Source organism: Cricetulus griseus (assembly GCF_003668045.3).
Source record: "Cricetulus griseus strain 17A/GY chromosome 1 unlocalized genomic scaffold, alternate assembly CriGri-PICRH-1.0 chr1_1, whole genome shotgun sequence".
NCBI classification, from domain to species: Eukaryota; Metazoa; Chordata; class Mammalia; order Rodentia; family Cricetidae; genus Cricetulus; species Cricetulus griseus.
Window position 1 is genome coordinate 61589998 of NW_023276807.1, and position 17067 is coordinate 61607064.

The 17067-nt window shown below is 42.7% G+C and overlaps 1 protein-coding gene across 4 annotated transcripts in view; it reads left to right on the forward strand.

The window, feature by feature from the left end:
* Positions 1-17067, forward strand: part of Atp7b (ATPase copper transporting beta) — a 77379-nt gene that overhangs the window by 1217 nt on the left and 59095 nt on the right. The window lies entirely within an intron of this gene.

Consider the following 17067-nt stretch of genomic DNA (forward strand, 5'->3'; position numbering starts at 1 on the left):
TGTGTGTGTTTATTATGGAGGTCAGGGGCAACTTACTGGAGTTCTTTTTCCACCATGTGAACTGAACTCAGGTCATCAGGCTTAAAGACAGTGAGCCATCTTGCCTTATTTGTACTTGAATTAAAAAAAAACATTATTTATTTTATGTATGTATGGTGGGGGGAAGGTGATCAGGCTTGGTGACCAGTGACTTCACCCACAGAGCCATTCAGCTGGTCCTATATACTTGATGTATGTATGTATGTATGTATGTAGCAGCTTGGTCCTTTTGTACAGGTCTGTGAAGTTAATTTATCCAGCAGTTTTATTGAATGTCTCTTGTTAGTGAAATTCATTTAGATTCTGGTGTGTAGAAATAAAAAGGAGAGTTGGTTAACGGGTGGGTAGAGAGAGAGAGAGGCTGGTGAGTAGGTAATTCTTAGGGTGTGAAAACAGCATTTGATCCATGGCATGAAGACAGCACATACTGGGTAGGGGTGGCCAGAGCAGAGGAGGAGACATGTCCTATCTTTTGCCCTGTCCCCATGAGAGAGCAAAGTCTTTATCTAACCAGATGAGATTCAAGACCTGTGCCTCTCCTTGGAGCGGTTGGTTAACTGCTCTGGCCCATGTTGACCTCACCCTCTTGTGAATTACACTGATAATGTCGTTAGCCAAAGTCACAGCTGACTATGTGCTACATGGTGTATTTTAATTTCTCTGTGTTCACTCTCTTATTAAATTCTCACAACCCATTCCCCTTTCTGTCTTTTTTTCTGGTTTTTTTTTTTTTTTTTTTTTTTTTTTTTTTTTTTTTTGCGGTTTAGAAAATCAAATCCATTTTATGTAGGTCTTTTGCTCTTGATGCTTTGATATAGGCTTTGTTTTAATTTTATGCTAAAGACCTACTTAGGGGCCCTAGCATTCCACCAGTGACTACATCCCCAGCTCCAACCCTGGCATTTGCTGTTATCATTCTAGTACCATTTTTCTGCTGTCCAGCAATTGCCTTTTTGAGTACTGTGTAAGAAATGCTGAGGTCTGAGGATCAAGCTATGACTTAAGACCTTTTCTTTAGGGAAATTGCATTCTCATAGAATGGAGTAGGGAAGGTGATTGTAAACAGCAGGGTAGGTGTTGAGGGGCTCAAAGGTCCTTGGACTTGCAGAGAAGCACTAAGAAAACCAGGAATGTTAATGAAGCAGGGGTGTCTCCTCAGGGGGAAAGATTAAAATATAATATCTGAAAAATGTATATATGTGTGTGTGGAATATATATATATATATATATATATATATATATATCTCATCCAGAAAAGCTGAGAATGGATATTGCTAATGATCTGGTGACCTTTTTACTTTTTGCTATTTGTGGAGGTAGACCTCTCCCAAATTTCTCAGAACGATTATCCTAGACTCTTTAGATCTTTAGATCTCTAGATCTTTTAGATCTAAAGATCTTGAGATCTTGAGGTCTTTAGATCTCAGTGGAACCCACCTTGAGGGGGGAATGTCACATGTGTTTTATGGCCTGCTGACCTCTATGCTATCCCAGTCAAGAGACCACACTAGACTCCTGGCTGTTTAGCTATAGAACCCACCCTCATGGTCACATGTATCTTGCAAAGGTATTTCTATATAGTCACATCTTAAGCTCTGTTGTGTACTTGGATTGAAATGATTGTTGCTTGGAAATTTTTTCCCAAATGTGTTTTAAATATGCTGACAATGAACTGCCTGGCATTAGGTCCTTGTCAGCTTCCCTGCCTGGACACTGGATGGGGAAGCATAAGGACAAAGAAGACTGTTTTGGTAGGTGATCAGATAAGACTTCCAGAAGTTCCACTGGAATACAGATCCAAGTGATTCAGGTTTCAGGCCAGTGTTCTGGGCCGAAGGCAGAAAGTGTCCAAGTTCTTAGGCACACGTGTGATAATAGGAAATGAATATTTGATCTTTGTTCTGGGTTCCTGACCAGAGCCAAACCCTTGGGATTTCTTCAGGGAGAGTAATAGGAGCATGTTTTATTGTTCACAAGGAGAGCCTTTCAAAGTTACTGAGGTCTGTTAGGAGGCAGACCTTGATGTGCTTTTAGGTGGCTTGAGAATTGGGTCTGGTCCCCAGAGAAACCAGCCATGTGGTTTGGGTGTTAGAACCCTTTCTCTCACCCCTCCCATGAGGTGAGAGACTGAAGACTAGTCACAAATGACTAATGATTTTATTAACCCTGTCTATGAAATGGAATCTCCATGAAACTCCTAAATGATGAGTTTGGGGAGCTTTCAGGAAGTAAACCTTGTGAAGATTCTGGGTGTGTGGGTGGCCTGTCTGCAGAAGGCATTGAACCCCTTGCTCTATATATCTCTTCCACTGGGCTGTTCTTGTGCTTCGCCCTTTGTTATGTATGTCCTGTGAACTGTTGTAGTGAACTATCTATCCCAAAGTTGTTCAAGACCCTGACTTATAGCTGGTCACTCAGATGGATGTTCAGGTGCCCATGCACAACAACACTTACTAGAATTAGTGACCAGCCTTTGCCCATGGGATCTGTGCTAACTTAAATGCACTGCTAGAACTGCAAAAGGCATCCAGGTCTTGTTGGTGGGGAAACTGAGGCAGCAGTTAAAGAACTTGATCAAGGAAGCTTGCTAATAAGAGCAAATTTAGTATTTGGTCCTAGGTCAGTCTTACCAGCTTTCTCCAAAACACACTGTCATTGGGACTTCATAGTACTTGGTCATAGCATCTGGTGTTACTGAACTAATGGTTTGGCTTAATTTCGCAACTCCTGGGATCAGACTTAACAACATTTCAAAAGCATATCCTTCACAGTATGCTTTCCCAGTGCAGAGTAGGTTGTTCAGCTGCTACTCCAGAGACCAGGGAAGTCCTAATAGCAATATAGGTGGTAGTTAGCTCTTAAGTGTATGGGTGGCATACAATTAGCCGGGCATGGTGGTGCACGCCTTTAATCCCAGCACTCGGGAGGCAGAGGCCGGCAGATCTTTGTGAGTTTGAGGCCAGCCTGGTCTACAGAGTTAGTTCTAGGACAGATAAACATAGAAACCCTGTCTCAAAAAAACAAAACAAAACAAAACAACAACAAAAAACCCAAAACAAAAAAATCCAAAAACCAAACAACAACAACAAAACGTCAAAACCAAACAAAACTCTACAGGTGGTATTGAAGGGAGTGAGAATATTTAATAATATAGTTCTATTCCTGAGATGGGGATCTTGGTATGTAGTGCTGGCTGGCCAACTACTTACTGTGTAGCTCAGGCTGGTCTAAAACTTACGACACCCTCCTACCCATTGCTGGAATTATAGGCACGAGTCACCATTGTGGGTTTCCTTCTTTTCCATAGTTTGTAAAGGTGTGCTTTAGTTGTTCAAGAATGAATGAATTATAGCATTATTTCACCCATTGTGTTTTCTTCAGGGGCCTCTCTGTGGGGTAGTAATTACCTGGTGATTTACTTGTATTATAGGTGTACACTACCAAGACTGGCTTTTTATTTTGTGTTTATTGTTTTCTTTATAGTTTTAGTTTCATTCATTCATTCATTCATTCATTCATTTTTTTTACAGATTTCTTTTATTTATTTTTAGATGGATGAGTGTTTTTTGCCTACATATATATCTGTGTACCATGTTAGTGCCTGGTGTCCCGAAGAGAGGTAGATCTCCTGTAACTAGAGTTACAGACAGTTGTGAGCTGCCATGTGGATACTGGGTATCAAATCCGGGTCCTCTGGAAGAGTAGCTAGAGCATTTAACTACTGAGCCAACTCTACAGCCCCGTAGCTGGATTTTAAATGCTTTACTGACAGTCATTTCAGAGGGTGACCATGGTGGTGACATGGTCGCTGCTCACTGATAACCACAGCACCAATATCAAGGACGTATCCTTGGTCAAGTGACTCGCTATTGTTCCGATATAAATGAGAAAAAAAAATGTTACCAGGTGAAAATCTGATAGTGCCTGTTAATGTTTATTTATTTGTCGTGATGTTGGGGATGGAGGCCTTATACACATTAGCTGCACCCTAACTCTTTTGTTTGTTAAACTAAGTTACAGAAGAAAATAGCAGTTCAAAGGTGGATGCAGCAGAGCAGAGTGGAATAGCCTTATTTTTCTTTGTGTGGCTAGGGGTATGTCTAGTGTAGTGATAAACACTGTGACCAAAAGCAACTTGGGGAGGAAGGGTTTATTCAGCTTACAGTCCCACATTACTGTGGAACACTGAGGGAAGTCAGGACAGGAACTCAAACAGGGCAGGAATCCAGAGGCAGGAGCTGATGCAGAGGCCATGGAGGGTGCTGCTTACTGGCTCATTCATCGTGGCTTGCTTTCTTATATCATCCATGGCCACGCACCCAGGGGTGGCACCACTCCCTATGGGATGGGTCTAACCACATCAATCATTAATTAAGAAAATGCCCCACAGGCTTGCCATAATTGAGTTTTCCTCTTCCAGAATGACTCTAGCCTGTGTTGAGTTGACATAAAGACCATCGGGGCAAGATGGAACCCAGGGCTTTGTGCTTGTACACAGAGCTAAACCCCTAGCTAAATAGTGATCAGAAATTGTGAAATCTGCCCTTTCAGAATGTAAGTTATGCTGGTGCCAAAAAGTCAGGCAACTGTGTAGCTGGCTCTGCTAGCAGTTTGTTTCTTATCTCAATGTGCCTTTGACTTGCCCTTTATCTATCTGGTTATGACCATAAAGACCGTCACCTTTTGTAGGAGGGACCCTTGGCTCAGTCTTGTCTCTCATTCTCAACAAGTGACTTCCCTTCTTACTTTAAGGAAACCACTGGGGGTGCTTTCTCCAGCTTTTCCTCCTGGCTCTACATGCCCTGCCCCCCACCAATTTTTATTTGGATCTACAACTCACCCCACCCCCTTTCCTTTTTTTTTTTTTTTTTTTGTTCTTTGAGACCAGGCCAGGTCCTGTAGGCTGGCCTTAAACTTACAGTCCTTCTGCCTTATCCCCCTTCATGTCACCATGCTGTACAAACTGCTTTTTCTCCTGACTTGGAATCAGAGGGCAGTTCAGCCTTCTTTTCAAAGGTCATGCTCGACCTTTGACCCTCCTGTCTACCTGTCTGGAATCTAGAGGACCGATTATCCTCTCCTAGCCTCCGCCTCACTCTGCCCATGAAGCCATCTATTGTGCTTTCGTTCAGAAGTCTCTCCGTTACCTTATGCCTTCCCCTAGCTATTTTATTTGTATAGCTATGTCCCTCCATAGAAAGAGTCTGCTGCGTTTCCTTGTTTCCATTCTTTGATCCCTTTGCATTTTCTCATTTTGTCAGTTATTGGATATGAAAGAAATACATATGAACATCTATATCCAGTTATAAAATGTAATACTTTAGGTTATGTCTCTGTACCTCACCCGACCTAAGAATAAGAATATTGGGACTGAGGAGATGGCTCGATGGGGAGAGAACCTTTGTGCAAGTGGAAGGACCTAGTTATTAGCACCCATGCAGGAAGCTGGGCATGGCAGTGGTTGCAGGTTAACCCAGCATTGTGGAAGGTAGGGGCAGAGACAGGCTGATAGGAATGGGCTGACCAGCCAGCCCAGCTAAAATGGCTAGCTTCCATTGCAGTGAGAGGGCCTGTCTTAAAGGAGAAGATGGAGCATGACAGTGGAAAACATCCCATGTCCTCCTCTCACATGCATGCACCATGTTCACAAGACATACACTTTTATCTCCTGTATTAGTCAGCGTTCTCTAGAGAAACAACTGATAGAACAGCCCCCCTCCCCCCATAAGGAGGATTTATTAGAGTGGGTTACAGACTGTGGTCCTATTACTCCAACACTGGCTGCCCCCCAGTGGAGAGGTCAAGAACCCAATAGTTGTTTTGTCCTCAAGGCTGGATATTTTAGGTCTACAGTATACATCAGAATCCTAAAGAAACACGCCCTAATACTAGTAAAGGAACAAACTTGCCATTGAGAGTGAGGGCAAGTGGACAAAGAGCAAGGACTTTCTTTTTCCATGTCCTTTATATAGGCTGCTGACCCGTCCCTCGAGTCTAGTCATTCAGGGTTCCGAAGGGGGGCTGCCTGAAAGAGTCATGGGCGAGAGAAGGGAAGGAGACCAAGTGGCGCAAAAGAGGGGACCAGAGTCCATCTGTGCAATTGTCAAGGTCTTGATTTATTGGGCTCAGTGTGAGCTTATATAGCCCTGCACCAAGGAAGTTGGGTAAGTGGGGAATAACAGGAAGGAACATCTGGTGTATGCTGGGGCCAGAGAATTCTTCTTATCAGCCGGAACATCTTTTCGTCTTCCCAGGAACAGCGAAAGCCCCAGGCCCTTTCTCGAAACAGAAGCAGTTAGCAGTTCCGTTTGGCCAAACCGTCTAATTACAGGTTATATGAGGCTCACAGAGCTGGTCTTAAGCCGCAAACTTAAAGGTCATAAAAGGACTTACAAAGATGGGCTTCAAACCCCATAAATTAGGGCCCATGGCCCTTAACATCTCCCCCTTATTTTTTCCTTAACAAAGGAGGGAGGTGAGACTAGGCCACAGGTAGCATTCTTAGGGGGTCTTTGTTCATGACCGTTAGTTCGACCTTGCCACCTCATTGACTTTACCCGTCTTTGGATGATAAAAATCCGACATCCAGGGGTCCCATGTCTTAGGTTAGTCTAGGAGGGAAGGAAGTTGCCCGTCGTGGAGGCGGCCATTTGTACCCGGGGCTACCAGTGTTGCATGCCTAGGGATGGCAAGTATGGCTCTAAAGCCTGTGACTAGACCTTTAACAGTTTAGAAAATTTAAGCCTCTCTTGATGGCCCAAGGGGTTGCCTGGTTCGCTCTGCTCGTCACGCTGCTCGTCGCCTGGGTTCTGGATCTGGTGATACTGTACGGAGACAAAATCTTTAGGGAGAAGTGAATCTATCTGACCTTTTATAAAGTGAGTTATTCTTTGGAAGGCCCATGCACCAAAAGAAATCAGCAGCAATAATCCTATAAGCGGTCCCAGGAGGGACGGTAGCAAATAGAAAGCCAGGGGGAGGTTGAAAACCAAAATTTTTATATCAGGACTCTTGTTGCTCTCTTTGTTTCTTTCTATCCTCTAGATTTTTCTTTATTTTTTCTATACTATCTTGTACTAACCCAGTTTTATCTTTATAAAAACAGCATTCCTCTTTAAGAGCTACACAGAGGCCGCCTTCTTTAAGAAAGACCAGGTTAAGACCTCTCCTATTTTGCAACACCATCTCAGATAGGGAGACCAGAGAGTCCTTTAAGTTTTGTAATCCTGTTTGTAATTCCTTTATATCTTTGTCCACTGCCATAGACAGTTGTGCATATTGCTGTTTGGAAGTTATCAGGGAAGCTAATCTTGTCCTGGCTTTAGCTGCCCCTAAGCCCAGCATGACAGCTAAGGTGACGGCTGAAATGGGCTCTCTCTTGTGACGGGGCCTTTCTTCCCAGCTAGGGAGCAGCTCCTCAGGGGCATGTACCGTTAGGGGGGGGGGGCAAGGTAGGAACTGAATGCCTGCAATTCCCTGATGAAGGGGAGGGGTGGAAGAATAACAGATCCAACAGTCCTCCATAAGGGAGTGACTGGCTTGATGAGGGGCCTGAACAGTAAGGTTAATTAAGGATAGAATAAGATCAGCGGAAGAGGGAGGTCCTGGGGGAAAAATGGTCAGGGGGGAATAGGAGGGGGTGGTCACAATAGTTGTGAAGCATTGGCAGCATCTCTGGCTCGGTTGAGGATCATCCAGGTGTAGTTGTAGATCTGATAAGGGCTTCCAGCAGCAACGGCAATCGAAGGTGGGAACGCACAAGTAGCCAAAAGACAGCATCTTTTATCTAGAATTAAGCAGAATTAGAAGGCTTCCCAGGGGCTTTCCCTGGGTGGATTATATAGTTTTAAAAGGCATTTAGGCAACCATCTAGCATTATTGTCCTGAGTATCAAAAATCCATGCATGTCCTTTTCCCCAAATGAGGACCGGATCTGGTCCGTGCCATTTGTAAGTTAGGGGATCTTTCCATAAGGCTTGAGCATAATTTTGAGCCATTGATGGATGCCAGAGGCGATCCTCGGCTGATTTTCCTGTAGCATCATACATGAGGAAATTTAGCACAGACAATGCATGGCATAGAACTCCTCCTCCTTAGTCAACCTGGTGGTTGCCCGCTCTCTGGAGGTAACCATATTGATGCCGAACTTAGTTCGGACACCTGATCGGCATAGCACACTACAGCCCCAAATTCCTGGACTCAAGTGATCTCCTGTCTCAGCCTCCCGAGTGCTGGGATTAAAGGCGTGCACCACCACTGCCTGTGCGTCCTGCTGGCTCAGGAGCCGCCCAAGCTGCAGGCTCGCCTCATGTCTCACCGCCGCTATAAAAGCTCGGAGGCAGGTGCTTTACTCCCCCCAAGTCAGCAGCATGCTGCGTCTCCAAAGGCCCAAAGGCCCAAAGGCCCAGCTGTCTTCGCCGCTATGAGCTCGGCAGGCAGGTTCACGCGCGCTGGCGTGGGACTAGGCCACACGGGCTGTTCCGGTAGCACCGGTCTCGGGAATTAAGCACAAAAAGTTTTGGAAAGCTTTGCTAGTATATCCAGACCCATTATCTGTTTTCATAGCTTTTGGCACTCCCATGTAAGCAAAACATCTTAAACAGTAACTTATAACATGCCTGGTGGGCTTCTCCTGTTTGTGGAGTGGCACATTTTTAACTTGCCAAACTCTGTAATGTGAGTCACATCCATTCGCCATAAATGGTTGGGGAGCAGGCCTTGAGGATTCACCCTTAAACCAGCCATAGCCATATTGTGGACATATTCCTCATTGTTTGATGATTTGACCAGCAGTCTCTCTGGTTAAGCCCAATTTGCTATTATGATGAAGAAAGTTAGAAGCCTGTCGAGCTTTTTCTATTTAAGGCAAATCAACCAATTTTGTTAATTAGATAATTCATTCCATTTGGCTAGTAATCAGGGAAAGGCCTATTTAATAGGTTCCCATTGTGATCCATAAACATGATAATTCTCTTAGGTGAATAACATTTTGAATTTGTTTAAATAATATTCTGACTTGACTATTACTAGACCCTGTGTATGGGACTGTTTCTGTTACCTTATAAGCCTTAAATATATAGTGACTGTCAGTATACAAAGTAAATGAATTATTTACCAGGATCTGTAAGACTATTGCAACAGCTTGTAGTTTGATTATTTGAGCTGAAGCCAGAGCTGTCTGCTCTATTTCTTCTTATTAAAAACCTATGTAAGTAACTCTCCCAATAGAACCATTGGTAAAAATTAACATAGCATATTTTTATAGGACTGCTCTTTACAATTTTGGAAATACAAAAGGATGTATAGTGCAAATTGTAACAGTCCATGAGCTAGAAATTGATTATCAGTTCTTTCTGAAAATTGAGCAAAGGCAATCGCCCATAAATCATTGTTCTGAAACCATCAATTAAACTGTTGCTTAGAGTAGGAGACATGTATCATACTTGGTTTTCTCCTAAAATACTTCTTAGAATCTATATGGCATTTCTGTACCATGAAGGCTAATGCTTTAAAATAAAAGTTTAAAATATTTAGGCTGGTAAGACTTGTAGGCGCAACCATAGCTAATTATAGAACTTGTCTACCCTTCTAGTTAGCTGTTTGGGTATATCTGGATCATTATCTCCTTATAGAATTTTACTTAAAGGATTTAAATCATCATTAGATGTCCCCCAAAAAGTGCTTAACCAATGAATATTTTATAACAATTTCTAAAAAACTCATTTAAAGATTTTTAAACTATCTTTTCCAATTGCTATCTATTAAGCCTTAATTTCTTTAGAATATAACATATGTCTTTAACAATTTTCTAGATTTATTTAGAGTTTTTGAGTAGCCTTTTCTAATCTAAACTTCGAGGCTGACAAGCTGATAAGATCTCATTTGCATGTTAGCTGACCTGCCAAGCTGTAAATCTAACAGGTTGGCTCTTTCCTGAGGCTTCTTACAAACCCTTTTTAAAATCATGTTTTAACTTTAATTTTCTAGATTTCCTTTTTTTAACCGTAAAAATTTGGTAAGACCTGTATTCTCTCATCTGCCAAATTTTATAGAATCATCCATAGATTTCTCCTGTCTCTAAGCTAAAGGCTTTTGCTAACTTTTTAATTGACTGTCTCCTAGGGCTCAAATCATAATTTCTCCTGTTAAGACATTGACTGACTGACTGGATGCTCTTTTTGACCATATTAAAGTGATTTTGATATTTTTTAAACAATATCCAAGGCAAGGTAAATATCTCTAATCATATCCAAGGCAATTTAGGCATTTCCATTCATCCGCATTCATAAATTCACAATCACATCACGCATCCAGGTGTGGCCACACCGTTCATTCATAACTTGCATACGTCTCACATTTCTCCTTTTGCCTAGGTTATGATCAGCTTGTAGAAAAGAAAAATCCCTAACTGAAATTTCTAACATAGTAGCTTATAGTCAATCATTGTAATATGAGCATCCAAAATTTGAACAATTCTAAGCTTAAATATGTTGCCTTTTCTTTTCTATAAATCTCAAAAACAGTCTGGCTGTTTCAATAGCATTTATATATATTAATTAGCCATCAACCATGGCGTCATCTCCCAAGGCTGTAAGTTGCAGCCCCCAAGCTTGATCGCCTCTAAGAAATGCTGCCAGCAGCATTTCTCACTGTGGGTGGCTTGCAAGTCCTCTGCTGTGGGCGAAGTAACTCTCCCAACCTTTTCCCAGGTCTGGGGAGCTATGTCTGGTCCCATTAAAATCAACCATAGACAAGCTTTATCAATAAAACAGAAAAAATGAACTAAATCTTTCTTTTTGACTCATTTCTTTTTATCTTCTCCTTTTTATCTTTCTTTTTAACTCTTACTTTCTCCCTGAATTGTCTTGAGTTTCCTTATAAATTGCAACTCCTTACTAATGAAAGTACCCATGACATTTGGACGGCAATGATTGGTACCTTACCTCCACCTGGAGAGGGCTTGAGTCTAGCCGACTGCAGGATCCTCTTTGTCCTGGGCTGTCTTTCTGCCGTCCGACAGCTGACCATACTCCGGGTCCCTGTTCAGGCGCCACTTGACCCGTCCCGAGAGTCTAGTCATTCAGGGTTCCGAAGGGGGGCTGCCTGAAAGAGTCATGGGCGAGAGAAGGGAAGGAGACCAAGCGGCGCAAAAGAGGGGACCAGAGTCCATCTGTGCAATTGTCAAGGTCTCGATTTATTGGGGCTCAGTGTGAGCTTATATAGCCCTGCACCAAGGAAGTTGGGTAAGTGGGGAATAACAGGAAGGAACATCTGGTGTATGCTGGGGCCAGAGAATTCTTCTTATCAGCCGGAACATCTTTTCGTCTTCCCAGGAACAGCGAAAGCCCCAGGCCCTTTCTCGAAACAGAAGCAGTTAGCAGTTCCGTTTGGCCAAACCGTCTAATTACAGGTTATATGAGGCTCACAGAGCTGGTTTTAAGCTGCAAACTTAAAAACAAAGATGGGCTTTAAACCCCACAGTTTAGGGCCCATGGCCCTTAACAGGCTGCCACCAGGTGGAGCGGCCCAGATTTAGGATGTGTCTTCTCACCTCAAATGATCCAATCAAGAAAATACCTCACAGGTGTGCCCAGCAGCTTGGGTTAATTCCAGATATAGTCAAGTTGACAACCAAGAATAGCCACTTCCCCAACACAAAAAAGAACAAGAATATTAGCTAGTAATATGTTCATCCAACTGTCCTTTCTTTTTTCCAGCTGTTCTCACCCTTCCTTCCTTCCTTCCTTCCTTCCTTCCTTCCTTCCTTCCTTCCTTCCTTCCTTCTTTCTTTCTCTCTTTTCTTTTTTTGGCACCTTCTATAGAAGTATCCACTGTAGAGGTCAACTGCCTTTCTCTGTTTTATGTTTGTTATAACCCAGGTTGTATTGCTTTGGATTTGAACACAGAGCCATAGGTATACCAAGCACATGCTCCGACACTGAGCTATACCTGCAGCCCCTGCAATTCAGCCTTTTGTGGTGTAAAATGTTTCATAATTATACAGATAGATGAACAATACATTACCTAGTTTTGCTAACATCTAAGACTAATAAAAAAACCATAATACCAGTGTCTTTAGTGTTTTCACTAGACATGGCAGCTCTAAGATTTACCCCTGTGGTAAACAGACAGACGTGTAAGCAAAACCATACACATAAAACTATATATTTTTAAGTGTTCTGGTGGTCGATCCTGTCTGTCTCATGAAGGTGGGACTGCTGGGACTTCCTGAACATTTACTGCTGGATTTGAGAGGAGATACTTATCAGTAGTCAATCCCGGGCCATAGCTAGGAGGAATTTCATCACCGGAGATGGTGCCAGGAAATGAATGCCTGTCTTTTCCAGATTCCTGTGTAGGTCAGGTCTTTGGAAGCAATTTGCCCAGCAGGGCAGACCTAATGGGATTGGTGCTCTTATAAAAGAGGGAGACTTAAAAAGGGGAGAGGGGGCAGGTGGTGGTGGTGTACTCCTTTAGTCCCAGCAGTGTAGGAGACAGAGGCAGGCAGATCTCTGTGAGTTCGAGACCAGCCTGGTCTACAAGAGCTAGTTCCAGGACAGCCTCCAAAGCCACAGAGAAACCCTGCTCAAAAAAAAAAAAAAAAAAAAAAAAAAAAAAAAAAAAAAAAAAAAAAAAAAAAAAAAAGGGTGGGGGGATGAATTATGTCTATTCTCAAAAAATAAAGAAAGTTATTAGTTTAGAAAAGAGGCTTGAAGGAGTGACTCCCTTATCTCTTCTGCCAAATGAGGATGCAACTGGATGTGCCTCTTTGATGTAGGGAGCAGTGTGCCCCTCTATCCCGCCCTCCAATCTGCTCACCTTGATCTTAGACTCCTGGTCTAAGCAATGAGAAGTCCATTGTTGCCTTTACAAAAGACACAGCCTGAGGTGCTTTGCTACACAGCCTGACCAGTCTAAGAAAGGTATCTCCATGGGACTGGATGAGAGTACCAGAGAATGTATACATTTGAAGAAGAGACCTATAGGATAAGCTGGGGGAGGGGAAGGGGCCAGGGAGTGGGAGGGACTACTCAGGAGGTACTTGGGCACTTAGCACTTTGGTGCCTACAGGGCTGTAGTGTAGGACTCAGAGTAGAGTGGAATAGGAGAAATTCCAGGAGTATGGTGTAACCTGAAGGTTGACCATGGCGGCCAAGAAATGTGGTCCTCCGAGCTATGAGAAGAAAGGGATCTGGTAGGTAGTGGAGTTCAAGGAGGCCTTTTTTTTTGGGGGGGGGCGTTGTTTCCATGTTTTAGCTTTTCAGGAAGAGGGGCTGTAGACTGGAAATGGGGCAGGGAATCTTAACAAGGAAGAGCTATATCATGGTGTCCTCTGGGGGTGGGCAGAGTAAGAGGACTCGCAAGTAGTTGGGCCTCCAGGTGGCACCAGAGACCTCTCGGGTTAGTGGTGATGCCTGAGAGCTCAGGCAGTGCCTGGAGGGGGAGTTTTATTTCACCACTATTCAGCAGATTGTGCACACAATGGCCTGTGAAATAGAAGCTTTTACTTTGATATTCAAAGTTTTTCTCATTTTGGCCCCATCTGCTCTTCCTATAATTTAACTGCTGTTATTTCCCACTCCAGGCTGTTTAGCCAAATAGAACTTTAAGAACACTCTCCAGTGAGCTTGCCTGTGGTTGGTTGGCTTGTTTCCATTTCCTATTCATACCAGAGAGTAAAAGTCCTACTGAGCTCACTCGCTGTTCCATCTTAGGAACCACTGGCTTCCTTATGTAGTTGTGTGGGACCATGGGGAACTTTGACCAGCAGCTGGCCTTGACTCCATCCAGGTGCCTGAAAATTAAATGAATATTTTTCACATCTGAATGCTGCTCTCTACTGTTCTAAGGGCAGATGTTTCTTGTACGCCTGTAGGTTTTTTTTTTTTTTAAATATACTATTTCTTTATTTTTTGAGATTTTAATATAATAACACCATTCCCCCCTTTCTGTCTTGGTTTCTATTACTATAGAAATAAAATCCACAACTAAAAGCAAGTAGGGAAGAAAAGGGTTTATTTTGCTTAAACTTTGACATCATTGTTGATCATCAAGGAAAGTCAGGGCAGGAAACTCAGTCAGGGTAGGACTCTGGAGGCAGGAGCTGATGCAGAGACCATGGAGGAATGCTGCTTACTGTCTTGCTTACCATGGCTTGCTCAACCCGCTTTCTTTTATATCACATGATCACCAGTTGGGTGGTGGCCCCACCCACAATGGGTTCGGCCTTCTCACATCAATCACAACTTAAAAAAAAATGCCTTACACAGCTTCTGCCAGGTGACAGATCCCTCTGGCTGGGAGCTTCCGAGATCTGGTATGGCCTTTTGGGACTGAGGTGTCATTGTCCCCTCCTCCTAGTGTCCCCTTGGGTGGTCGTCATTTCTGCATCCACCTTGGCACCTATGCTGCCTTCGAACGGGCCTGGAGGACAGTGGAGAGTGTGGTCTGTGCTGGAGGACTTTAGGAACTCTTGGTTACAAAGCTTTTAAAAAAGTATTTCGTCAGTATCAATGTTGAAACAGGGTCTCACTGTGTAGTTCCAGATGACCTGGGGCTATTGTAGACCAGGCTGACCCCAAACTCATACAGATCTGCCTGCCTCTGCCTCATGAGTGCTGGGGGATTAAAGGTGTTATTATTTTATAGTTAAAAAAAAATGACCTTACAGGCTTGCCTGCAGCATAATCTGATGGAGGCTTTTTTTTTTCAACTGGCGTTCCCTCAGTTCAAAGGACTATAGATTGAGTCAAGATGTCATAAAAACTGTCCAGCATACTTTTGTGTCTCCAAACTATCCCCCTCCTTGATCTCTTTCAAATTTGTAGCTTCTTTTTCCATTAATTATTGTTACTTACTTGTATGTTTATACACATATTTCTAAATATATAAATGCACTCTGGTCTGTCTGTATAAGTTGCTTGCACATGTGTTTTCAGGGCTGGCCATTTGGTATCGGATAACCAATTGGGGGATGCTCTTCTCTGGGGAAGATTATTTCTCCTGTTCTCAGCCTTCCTTAGTTGACCTTAGATCTTCATGTAGGGTTGAGGACTTCTGTGCTTCCTCTTAGCCCTCTGTCCACTTTAGAATGCCTATTATTTTTCTTGTTCAGCTTATGTTTATGCAGTCATGTTGTTGAGACTTAATGGGGGTAGCTTCTGACATTTCTAAGAGACACAGTCTCACAGCAAACTCCCTGATCCTCCAGTTCTTACAGTTCTCACCCCTACCTTGTCCCCCTCTTCTGCTATGTTCTCTGAGCCTTAGGTGCTTGTTTTGTGGATATATCCATAGGGACTGGGCTTTATAGCTTTGCTGTGTTTTTCTGTAATGTTCTCCATCTGTAGCAAACAGAAGTTTCCTTGGTGAGGGGTCACAACTATACTTTATCTGTGGGTATAAGGACAAGTATTTAGAATTACACTGGATTAGTAAAATAGAAGTAGATTCTCCTTCAAGATCCATGACTTCACCAGCTTTGGGTAGTTGGCTAAGTACTTGGCATGATTTCTCTATTGTTGAGTGGGTCTTAAGTCCAATTAGAAAGCTATTGGTTGCTGCCAAGGTATGCATTGCCACTAGTGTACCCTTAGGGTTATCTTGCCATGCCAGTCATATTGTGGTTCATACACATCATGGCTGGGTAGGACTATTGAATTTGGAAGCTTGCATGATGCCTTCTGGTACCATGAAAGCTACCCCCGAAGGAGGAAGCTTTCAGGTCAGTTTCCATTCAGGGGCCTCTGGGCTCTGGGTCTGAAGCTTGGTGCTTTCAGTATTAGGGACTTATCTTCTACCTCTGGGGGACACCAAGGGTACTAACAAGAAAGAACCCATAATGTTTTGGAAGTCTCTTGGACAACCCAGACCAACAGTTCAAAGGAGAATTTCTCATACCCAGTGATTGGGTTTTGTTAGATAAACTTTGGATCTTGGAGGGAGCATTGTCAGTCTGGATGAAAAAAATCATATAGACTATGTATGTGTATTTACAAAGGCTCATGTGTATCTTAGTGTTTTTTTTAAAGGTAAATCGTTAATAGTTTAATTCTTTATGACTTCTTTAGTCATCCTTAATGTTATTTTACCCTCCTGTCTTCTGTATCTTTCTACTTTCCTCCCTTCTACCTAATTAGAGCCCTCCTTTTTTCCATTTCTCCAATCAGATCCCCTGTGCCCAGATTCCTTTTTCTATTGCTCCCCAACACTTGTGTCTCAGCTTTGATCTGTTTTTTACTATTCCTGGTTCCTGTAGTTACTCAGGATATGAGCTCACATCTGAAGACATGGAGCTCGGAGTCTCGGATGAGAGAACATGTGTTTCTGGGTCTGGGTTACCTCATTCAATGTGATCTTTTTTATTTCCATCCACTTCAATTTTCTTTACCAATGTATTACACAGTGTATGTGTACCACACTTCCATTATGTATTCATCTGTTGAAAAACATTTAGCTTGTTTCCATTTCCTTGCTATTGTAATAGAGCAGCAATGTACATGGCCCAGCAAGGAGCTGTAGAGTAAGAAGGTGAGTCCTTTGGGCTTATGCCAAGGAGTGTTATAGCTGGGTCATATGGTGGATTTATTTTTAACTTTTTGAGAGTTCTCCACACTGATTTTCAGAGTGGGCTGTACCAGTTTGCAATCTCATCAACAGTGATTGAGGGTTTGTCTTTCTCTACATTCCCTGTAGCATTTATTGTCCATTATTTTACTTTTTTTTAAAATCTTTGTCATTCTGATTGGAGTAAGATGAAATCTTCAAGTTGTTTTGATTTTCATTCCCTAATTGCTAGGGACAATGATGAATATTTTTTTGAGATTTGTTTTTAGACATTTTTTTTCTTTTGATAACTCCGTTCAAGTCTCAGGCTTGGTTTTTGAATGGGACATTTTTGTTTTGTTTTTGACTCTTTGCCTTTTTTTTTTTTTTTTTTTTTTTTTTTTCCTGGATACTAATCCTTTGTTAGATACGAAGCTGGCAAAGATTCTTTCCTGTTCTTTGGGCGGCTTCATCTGGTTCCGG